Here is a 10744-nt window from a genome sequence, read left to right on the forward strand (position 1 = left end):
GTTTTGAAAAAAGAACAGTATGAACAGCTTGCTGCATTGCAGTCTTAAACTTTACAACCATCTCCCTCTTCCCTAAATGGATGCCAGATCTTTGAGGGATATGAATAATCTTTCTTCTTTCCTGTTCACTAACAGGACACTTGCGTATCTGCTCTAATGCTATAAAGCACAGAAACTGTTTTTAAACTCTGCATGCTACAGCAAAGTTTTGCTTTATTCTCATTTATTTTTATTTTACTATTTGGTAACCAGGTAGATAGACTGGTCTGAAGACCATTTTCAGCCACAACCCCAGCACAGAAGTATAATGACATTGACAATAAGTATATAGTACAAACATTCGTATAAAGTCATTGTGACTAAGAGTACAATACAGACTAAATAGCCTAATTAGAGATGTAAAGCAATTATACATTATAAACAAAATTATCAGGAATTATTCTTCACTGTATTAAGGTTATTTACACACGATGAGCAAACTTTACGGAATTATGTTTTACCTTATTAAGGTTAAAACAGAGTTTCAATAGTTGGGGACATTCAAGATGGCAGCTGATTGAGTAACAGTTTAATTCTAGCCCCCCCCCCCCCCCCGGTGTAAAAATAGAAGCTTAGCAGAGAAAACCAGTGGGCTTATACCTCTAGGTAAATTTCAGTAACTGGCTAGTAAGTGCACTGCCTGGATGCCAGGAAAAAACAACTACAGAGGACCTGAAGGAAAATCATCTTCAAAGGTGAGGAAAACATACTGACTGGGAAAATGTACAGTAGCTGTCCAGCAAAAGCAGTACAAGGTCCAGACATGACTTTCAGTAACCTAGAGGAAAGTATAAGACAACTGCATACAGACCTGATTAAAATAAACAAAACACTTATGGAGTATATCAAGTCAAACAACAAAAGGCTGGAAAAATGGAAGAAGCTTTAAACAGATATTCAGATGAGGTGATAAAACTGCAAAAATCAGAGGTCAAAATGAAGAAAAGGCTGGCTGAATATGAGACTGCACAAGAAGAGATGTTTAAAAAAATAATAGAATTAAGAGGACAGAGCATGTAGGCAAAACCTGAGATTTTCTGCTGTGCCAGAGAAGATGGAAAGAACAGGCTGTATTAATTTCATGAAAGCACAAATAAACAACTGGACTGTTATTACACTGCAGGAGTTGTTAAATGAAAAGGTACACTGTGTGTATGCTCCAAACCTGGCTATGAGAAAGCAACCTAGACTTTTAATAGTAAAGTTGCAATCCTACCAGCAGAAGGAGTTGATTCTTTTTTTAAGCAGAAGGAGTTGAATCTGACAAAACTGTGGCAGAAGGACAAAGTACTAAATGTGGGGGCACCTACTGGGTGGATTATGAAGGTCTTCTGCAAACTGTATGCATGGCATATGCTTGCCAGGGCAATGAATGATATCACTGATGTCATCCCCCTCTAGTGAGCAGTGCAGACATAAATATGGATATCTGTGGAGGCACTGCCCAGAGTTTCTCTGTCAGAGGGAAGAAGGGATTAGACAGAGAGAGAGAGAGATGACTCACTATTACAGTAAGCAATGTATTTTTGCTGAGTCACTATACAGCAGGCCTTTCAACTATAACATTAAATGCTTTCTGTCATGGGGTATGCTGTGTTCATTAATGCTTTTTTTCTTCCTGTTTTGTAACAGTGCAGGAAGTTGCAGAAAAATATTTATTTATTTATTTACTTACTGCATTTGTTTACCTGGAAAGTCCACTGGGCCTAGGTGAGCCCATTTTCAGTGGAGGCCCGGGGAGAAAAGCTCCACATAAAAGTCAACATTACAGAAATACAAATATCAAAAAGACAAATAAGAAAAATGTAGCACTATTTACAGTTTTTTAGCAATTCCTTTGCAGTTTTATGGTAGTCCATTGATAATATTAACGTGTTCTTTTGGTCATATAGATACCATAGACATTACTGGTTGGGAGGCAGAAAAAACAGTAACATTGTATACAGTTATTTACATGCATTTGAATCTGTGTAGGCAGTGTAGTAACAGTCATTGGTATGGCTGCAGACCTGCTAAGAGTGCATACCTGTAGCACCAGAGAGTGGTCTGTCTAGGCAGTATAGTAACAGTCATAGGTATGGCTGCAGGCCTGCTAAGAGTGCATACCTGTAGCCCCAGAGAGTGGTCTGTCTAGGCAGTGTAGCAACAGTCATAGGTATGGCTGCAGGCCTGCTAAGAGTGCATACCTGTAGCCCCAGAGAGTGGGAGTAATGAGAAGAGAAGAAGAGGTATTTTTGGCATGGGCATAACCAGCAGGTAGAGAGGTGTTGTCTGAGGGACTTTTTTTAAAGAGAGCAGGGTATGAGTTGAAGGTTATTGAGGTTGGGATGTTATTCCAAAGTTTGGAGGTAGTGAAGGAGTAAAGCATTTGGCCAGCTGGAAGTTGAAGTTTATTGACTTTAAGTAGAATTTTGTTTTCCGATCTAAGGTGTCTGTTTGGATGGTACAGAGTTAACATAGATAGATAGGTTATGCGATTAATAACAGAAAGGATGAAAATGCCCTTGCAAAACATTGTGGCACTAATGTGGATCACAGCTTTGACTTCATGGTCATCGATCAAGTATGCCCTACTAATACCATTTTGCCCAATGAAAATTTACTTAGGTTACAATTAGAAAAGAAAGAGTTATGTTGGCAGTTACGTTTAGCAGCACATAGAGAACCTGGCCTTAATGAATACTGTTCAATCATTTGTATTCTTAAACTGAACAGCTTATTTAGATAGGTATATGTCCTTCTAACATAACTATTCTGATGGTACCCATTACTGCTATCTTAGTTATTTATCATCATATATTTTTATGCAGTATTCTTTTGTAGTACTTTCTTGTAACACTTTATTGTAATTTTCTTCAATACCCCATTGGAATTGTACAATTTTGAACATGGCGTAGTTGGGTGATCTACTTTAATAGCTTACCACATTCATACTGGTATTTAGGTATTGATTTGTCTAAATTCTTACTAAACATTTTTATCAAATTTCATAATTAATAATCTAAATGTACATATGTAATATACTAATTTTTGTAATTATCATATACAACTTTCTTATATATACATGTTTTGCACAATTACAGGTCAGGTAGGCATTGTTAGTTTGAACTATATATATATTTTTTGTTATAAGGTCATTACCAACTGAAACTGTTAAGCATGTAATATCATTAATGAACCTACATACGACATTTCATTCTTAATTATTGCTTAATTTATTTTAAACATTATATATATATATTTTTTATATTTCTTTATATTTTTTACATTATTAATGCACTACACAATTTTTTTGCTTTTTTGTCTTTGTATGTAGTACCTGTTCAGTTCTATATACATTCAAGGCTGGATATTTGTTTGTCGTACTTCTTAAATGATGTACTACCTGTTCAATGATGTACTGTGTTTTTAAATTTATTCCTTAGGAAGAAGAGTATTTAAAGTGAGACTGTTTGCAGCATTGCCGTAAGTCTGATGAAGTTCAGGCAGGGACCTGAACGAAAAACGCATGTTTTAGCGTTTCACGATACTGTTCTGTCTTTGGATTGTGGTACAGTTTCTATTAAACCATTGGATTTTACTACTTCGGAGTAGCGTGGCTTTTTACTGTTTTTGCCAAGGTTACCTCACCGCTTGTTTTCGTGAACTTTTTGGCTCCCACCAGCACTCGCCAGCCAGGATACTATTGTGGCACTTCCTCCCATCTTTGTGGTTTGTTTTGCTGTTTAAAACCTTTCCTCAGTTCTCAGCATACCTGTAGCACCAGAGAGTGGTCTGTCTAGGCAGTATAGTAACAGTGATAGGTATGGCTGCAGGCCTGCTAAGAGTGCATACCTGTAGCCCCAGAGAGTGGTCTGTCTAGGCAGTGTAGCAACAGTCATAGGTATGGCTGCAGGCCTGCTAAGAGTGCATACCTGTAGCCCCAGAGAGTGGGAGTAATGAGAAGAGAAGAAGAGGTATTTTTGGCATGGGCATAACCAGCAGGTAGAGAGGTGTTGTCTGAGGGACTTTTTTTAAAGAGAGCAGGGTATGAGTTGAAGGTTATTGAGGTTGGGATGTTATTCCAAAGTTTGGAGGTAGTGAAGGAGTAAAGCATTTGGCCAGCTGGAAGTTGAAGTTTATTGACTTTAAGTAGAATTTTGTTTTCCGATCTAAGGTGTCTGTTTGGATGGTACAGAGTTAACATAGAGGAGAGAGCTGGATAAGCTGTTGGTTTATATATTATTTTATGTGCAGTAATTAAGTGGAGGTAGTTGAGATAGAGTAGAAGTTCAAGCCAGTTTAGTTGTTGCAGTGAGGAAAAGTGATGTGATGAGGATCTAGCATTTGTTGCAAATCTAGCAATTTTATTGTAGCATATATCAAGTTTGTTTTTAGTGAAGAGTGTATATTAGTGAGGATGGCAGCACCATATAGGAGGGATGGAAGTAGGAAGGCAGAGGTTAGTGTTCTTTTGGCATTGTTATTTAGGTAATAGCTATGTCTGTAGAGGGTACCAAGTTTTTGGTGGGTCTTTTTGATATTATTGAGTATGTGGGGTTCAAAAGTTAGAGTTTTGTCGATAGTGACTCCTAACAGTTTAGTACTGGGGACAACTTCTATGGAGGTATTATTTGGGGAGAGGATAGAGAATTCAGCTGTATTCAGGGGTGTTGTTTTTTGGGAGTGAATAGAATCAGCTTGGTCTTGTTTGGGTTGAGAGCGAGGTGATTATTTGACATCCATTTTTCGGTGGATGTGAAGGCATTTTGGGTTAGTAGTTGAAGCTCAGAAGGGGTTTTTGCAGTGCAGATAATTGTTGAATCATCTGCATATTGTATTACATCAGCCTGTATTAGTGACTCATGGAAAATATTGATGAATAAGTTGAATCATAGGGGGCCCAATATTGAGCCTTGGGGGACACCTGTGGAGATTTTTAAGAAGGTGGAAGAGGATTGCTGCCATTTGGTTGATTGATACCTGTCAGAAAGGTAGCTAGAGAACCAATTTAGGGTTGGGGATGAGAGACCTAGGTTATTAAGTTTAGAGAGTAAAATGGGGTGAGAAATTGTATCAAATGCATTTGAAAGGTCGAGGAAGAGTGAAGAGACGATCAGACCTGAATCGCGTGCTCAGTTTTACTGTATTCAAAAATGAGATGAGGGCTGTATTTGTGCTATGGCCTGGTCTAAAGCCATGTTGGGTAGGGGTGAGTAGTTGGGTGTTGATTAAGTGATTGATTAGTTGGGTGTGGACACATTTTTCAAGTATTTTAGAGATGGGGGAGAGAATGGCTATTGGCCGGAAGTTTGAGATGTTGGAATTTTTGCCACCTTTGTGCAGGGGCAGAATGTAAGCTTTTTTCCAGATATTGGGTACATAAAACTCTTGGATTGATCTATTGATTGGTATACTAATGGGGTACACTATGGAATCAGCAGTTATTTTTAGGAATTCAGCAGGTAGGTGTCAGGAGCACAGGCGCAGGGTTTGAGTTTATGAAGCAGCTTCTTTATGGTGCTTGTGGGTATGGGACTGAAAGAAAAAGATGGTGGTGGGGATGGTTTAGAATAAGTAGTATATTGGTCTGGTGAGTTTAGGTTTGAAGAGGGGAAAGTAGTGGTCAGCTTCACAATGGTGTCAATAAGATATGTGTTGAAGCAAGAGGCTATATCTGAGGGGGGTTTATCAGGGTATGGGCAGGGATTGGAGTTAGACCCTGGGTGAATAAGGGGATTTATTGTTCCCCAGAATTTTTGAGGGTTTAGTCTATGCTGGTTTTGTAGCATCTGGTAAAAGTCTTTTTTATCTTTAATAACCTGTCTTTTGGCTTGATTACGTAGTTGTTTGTATTGTATCAGGTCAGCTGGGTTTTTGTGTTTTTGCCATGTTCTCCAAGTTTTATCTCTAGAGGACATGATTTGCTTTGTGGGTTTTGTGAGCCAAGTTGCGCGGTTAGTCTTGACTCTCTTTATTCTGGGTGGTGCTACCTCAACTAGGATTTTGAGAAATGTTGAATTGAATAATTCAACCGCTTCATGTAGGGGAATGTTATGTAATGAAGTCCAGTTAATATGATATAAGATTTCATTTAGACGTTCTGGAGAGAAATTGAACAGGTCTCTTATTAGTTTTAAGTGATGATTACCGGTCATTGTAGTAGTTTTGCGGATGGCGAAGGCTGGTAGGTGATCACTGATAGTGTTTGGTAAAGTTCCAAAAGTGGAGATTTTATTTGGGTCAGACACAAGGATCTAATCTAAGGTTGAGCCTTATTTCATTTGATTGTTGGGCCTGGTTATATCAGAAATTAGTTGGGTGCAGTTGTATAGGTTGATATTTGTTTGAAGGTTTTGATTGGTGATATTTGACCAATTTATATTTACATCCCCTAGTATGATAGTTTAATTTTGAATATGTTTGGATGACCAGGCTAGAATCTCTTCTAGAATAGGAATGTTATCACCTGGGGGAATGTATAAAACTATGACGCATAGGGGTTTTGTGGTTATTTAGTTTTAATATTGTAACTAAAAGAGTTCAGCAGGGTAGAAATGTGGAATGGGTTTTGAGTAGGGAACTATGGTATAGCTACTTGGGTATATTAAGGCAACGCCCCTGCCCTTTTTGTGTGGTCTGTTGTTTCTAAGGCATGAATAGTTCGGGGGGGGTAAGAATTCTGTATTATTTATGCATGGCTTCAGCCATGATTCTGTCATAGCTGTGAAATCAGGTCTGTTTAGGTGTAACCATGCATTTTGGAAAGAGGCCCTGCATTTGGGTGTATATACCCACATTTTATTAAGTTAGAAAGGGTGTTTTGGATGGAGTGGTGTGGCTGTCTTTTGGTTTTCTGGCAGTAAAAATGTTTGGAATAGTTATGTTAGTCTTTGTGTTGTTGGAAAATTTTTACTTTGGTTAGTAGAAATGTGTCTGTAGAAAATATGGTTGAGCCTATTGAGGAATAACTAGGAAGAGTTTGTGTGTAGGTAGAAGTTGAGTGTGTAAGTTTAAGAGGTATGTGATTTGTGTCATGCGATGTTAGATGGAAGTGTAGATAGAGATTAAAGGATATAGTTAGAATTATTGTACTAGTGTGGAGAGGCATAGTTGTAGAGTGAGAAAAAATAAAAGAGATAGGGAGAAAAATTGTAGTAAAGAAAGAGGAGTAGAGATAAAAAGGTGGGGTGAAACATTAGTAGGATGTATAGCTGTTATGATTTATATAACTGAAGGAGAGTAGATGTAGGGATTAGTTAGAGGTTTTGCAAGGAGGTAAAAATAGGTAAATAATTAGTAAGGTGGTATGTAGATATGAAATATGCAAAGATAAAAAAATTACACTACAAAATGAAGCACTTTTAACAAATAAGTACTCCTACATATACAAGATTATAATATCAACAAATCTCTCTGAAAGCGGAAGTCCCAGTGAGAGTGGGCCTGCCCCATGGCAGGCGAGGAGAGTTCCGCGGGGCTGGCCGGGACCAGAAGGAGGTCCCCCTGAGGGGCTCCAAGGGCATGGGGACATGGCCCGGCCAGGCAGCCTCCAGGTGACCTGGGGTAGACGGAGACCGTGGTTCTCTGAACCGGAAAGGATGGGACACGGAAGTCCCGATGAGAGCGGGCCTGCCCCTCGACAGCTGAGGAGAGTTCTTTAAGGCCAGCCAGGACTGGAGGGAGGTCCCCCTGAGGGGCTCTGAGGGCAACAGGGACACGGTCCAGCCAGGCAGCCGCCAGGAGACCTGAGGGAGACAGGGACCTTGGAGCTCTGGACCGGAAAGGAGCATGGGCTCAGAAGTTCTGATGAGGGCAGGCTTGCCCCTTGGCAGCTGAGGAGAGTTCCGTGGGGTCGGCTGGGACCAGAGGGAGGTCCCCCTTAGGGGCTCTGAGGGCACAGGGACACAGTCCGGCCAGGCAGCCTTCATGAGATATGTTACCCAGGGAAAGAGCCCTCCTGCCTGGGTGGAATCGGAAGCCCGAATGGGGTCCCTCCCCTACAAAAGGCTGGAAGGGAGAGGGGGGCAGACGTCGGCTGGGCAGGGAGAGATCCCGTCTGGGTTATGGGAGTCTGGACCAAGGCCCCCTCTGGGATGGATGTCCAGAAGGGGGAGAGAGGCAGTAAGCAGCTGGGGAGGGAGCAGTCCTGCCCAGGTGAGAGGGTCTGGATTGCCACCCCCTCCAGGTGGAAGTCCTTAAGGGAGCCACTGGCAGAGGGCCGCGGAGCCAGCAGAGCTCCTGCCTGGGTGAGAGGGGGCAGGTGGACCCCTCCCGTGATGGAAGTCCTCGGGGGCAGTGACCGGTGGGAGTCTGTGGGACCCAGAGAGCTCCCACTGGGCAGCGGGAAGGTGTCCGACCTCACCCGGCAACAGACAGCATCCCCAAAATATCGCAAGGTTCCCGGAACCCTTCTGGACTGGAAAGCGGTGGAATGCGGAAGCCCTCATGAGAGCAGATCTGGCCCTCTGCGGCCGAGGGGAGTTCTGTGGGGTCAGTCACACCCTGCGGGTTCGTCCCCCTGGTCGTCCACCAGGCACACGTGATCTGGCACGATTTGACATCCTCTAGGAGTTAAGGGACGACGGGGCGTCCTGTGGTGAGTGCAAGTCTGGGTCCCAGCCCCAGGTAGAACGTCTCATGGTGGGGGCCAAGGACCCTCTCCCCACCATCCATCCATCAGTTGGGCCGACTGACTCCCACTGGCAGAGGGCCCCTGTGGCGTGGCTCTGTGGGTCACGGCCGGGGCCGAGCTTCTTCTCCCCGGGAGTAAGGTGTGGGTGGGGGGCATGGAGCATTCTGCACCCCTCAGCAGCAAAATCAAGGTGAGACTGATGAACCTGGGCCGAGGCAAAGGGGTCCTGTCATGTGCCAGGTTGTCCCAGAGCATGGGAGCTTCGGGAGCTTCGGGAGCTCACTCCCTCACTCTCTGGTTACGAGCGCAGCAGCGCTCCGCGCCAGCCCACTGCCCTCCAGGGTTGTAATTACCAGTCCACAACCAGCAGCCGGAGTGCCCCTCTACGGGGAGAGGAACCCCTCCCTCGGGCGGAGGTGCGGGCTCCAGCCCCTCCTCTCTGCCCACCTGCTGAGGTGCTCCTATCTGGTTGAGCCTGCCAGTAGCATATGCTTGTCTCAAAGATTAAGCCATGCAAGTCTCAGTGCACACGGACGCTACAGTGAAACTGTGAATGGCTCATTAAATCACTTATGGTTCCTTTGATCACTCCAGCGTTACTTGGATATCTGTGGTAATTCCAGAGCTATTACATGCTGACGAGCGCTGACCTCCGGGGATGTATGTATTTATCAGACCAAAACCAATCCGGGTCTCGGCCCGACAGCTTTGGTGACTCTAGATAAACTCGGGCCGATTGCATGCCCTTGTGGTGGCGACGCAACATTTGAGTGTCTGCTCTTCAACTTTCGATGGTACTATCTGTGCCTACCATGGTGACCACGAGTAATGGGTAATCAGGGTTCGATTCCAGAGAGGGAGCCTGAGAAATGGCTACCACATCCAAGGAAGGCAGCAGGCATGCAAATTACCCACTCCTGACTCGGGGAAGTAGTGATGAAAAATAACAATACAGGACCCTTTCAAGGCACTGTAATTGGAATGAGTACACTTTAAATCATTTAATGAGGATCTATTGGAGGGCAAGTCTGGTGCCAGCAGCCATGGTAATTCCAGCTCCAATAGCATATATTAAAGTTGCTGCAGTTAAAAAGCTCATAGTTGGATCTTGGGATCAGGCTGGCAGTCCGCAGCGAGGTGAGCTACTGCCTGTCCCAGCCCCTGCCTCTCGGCACTCCCTCAATGCTCTTAACTGAGTGTCCCGGGGTCCGAAGCATTTACTTTGAAAAACTAAAAAATTAGAGTATTCAAAGCAGGCCGGTCACCTGAATACTTCAGCTAGGAATAATGGAATAGGACTCTGGTTCTATTTTGTTGATTTTCGGAACTGGGGCCATGATTAAGAGGGACGGCCTGGGGCATTCGTATTGTGCTGCTAGAGGTGAAACTCTTGGACTGGTGCAAGATGAATGAAAGCAAAAGGATTTGCCAAGAATGTTTTCATTAATCAAGAATGAAAGTCAGAGGTTTGAAGATGATCAGATACCATTGTAGTTCCGATCATAAACAATGCTGACTAGCGATCTGGCAGCGTTATTCCCATGACCCACCGGGGAGCTTTCGGGAAACCAAAGTCTTTGGGTTCTAGGGGGAGTATGGTTGCAAAGCTGAAATGTAAAGGAACTGATGGAAGGGCACCACCAGGAGTGGTGCTTGTGGCTTAATTTGACTCAACATGGGAAACCTCACCGGGCCCGAACACGGAAAGGATTGACAGATTGATAGCTTTTTCTCAATTCTGTGGGTGGTGGTGCATGGCCGTTCTTAGTTGGTGGAGTGATTTGTCTGGTTAATTCCAATAACGAACGAGACTCCGCCATGCTAACTAGTTATGCGGCCCCGTGTGGTCGTCTCCAACTTCTTAGAGGGACAAGTGGCTTTCAGCCACATGAGATTGAGCAATAACAGGTCTGTGATGCCCTTAGATGTCTGGGGCAGCACGCGTGCTACACTGAATGGATCAGCGTGTGTCTACCCTTGGTCGACAGGTCTGGGTAATCCGCTGAACCCCATTAGTGATAGGGACAGGAGATTGCAATTATTCCCCATGAACGAGGAATTCCCAGTAAGTGCGGGTCATAAGCTTGCATT

This window comes from Protopterus annectens, chromosome 1.part1, assembly GCF_019279795.1.
Source record: "Protopterus annectens isolate FY-2018-M chromosome 1.part1, PAN1.0, whole genome shotgun sequence".
In the NCBI taxonomy this organism is placed as follows: Eukaryota; Metazoa; Chordata; order Ceratodontiformes; family Protopteridae; genus Protopterus; species Protopterus annectens.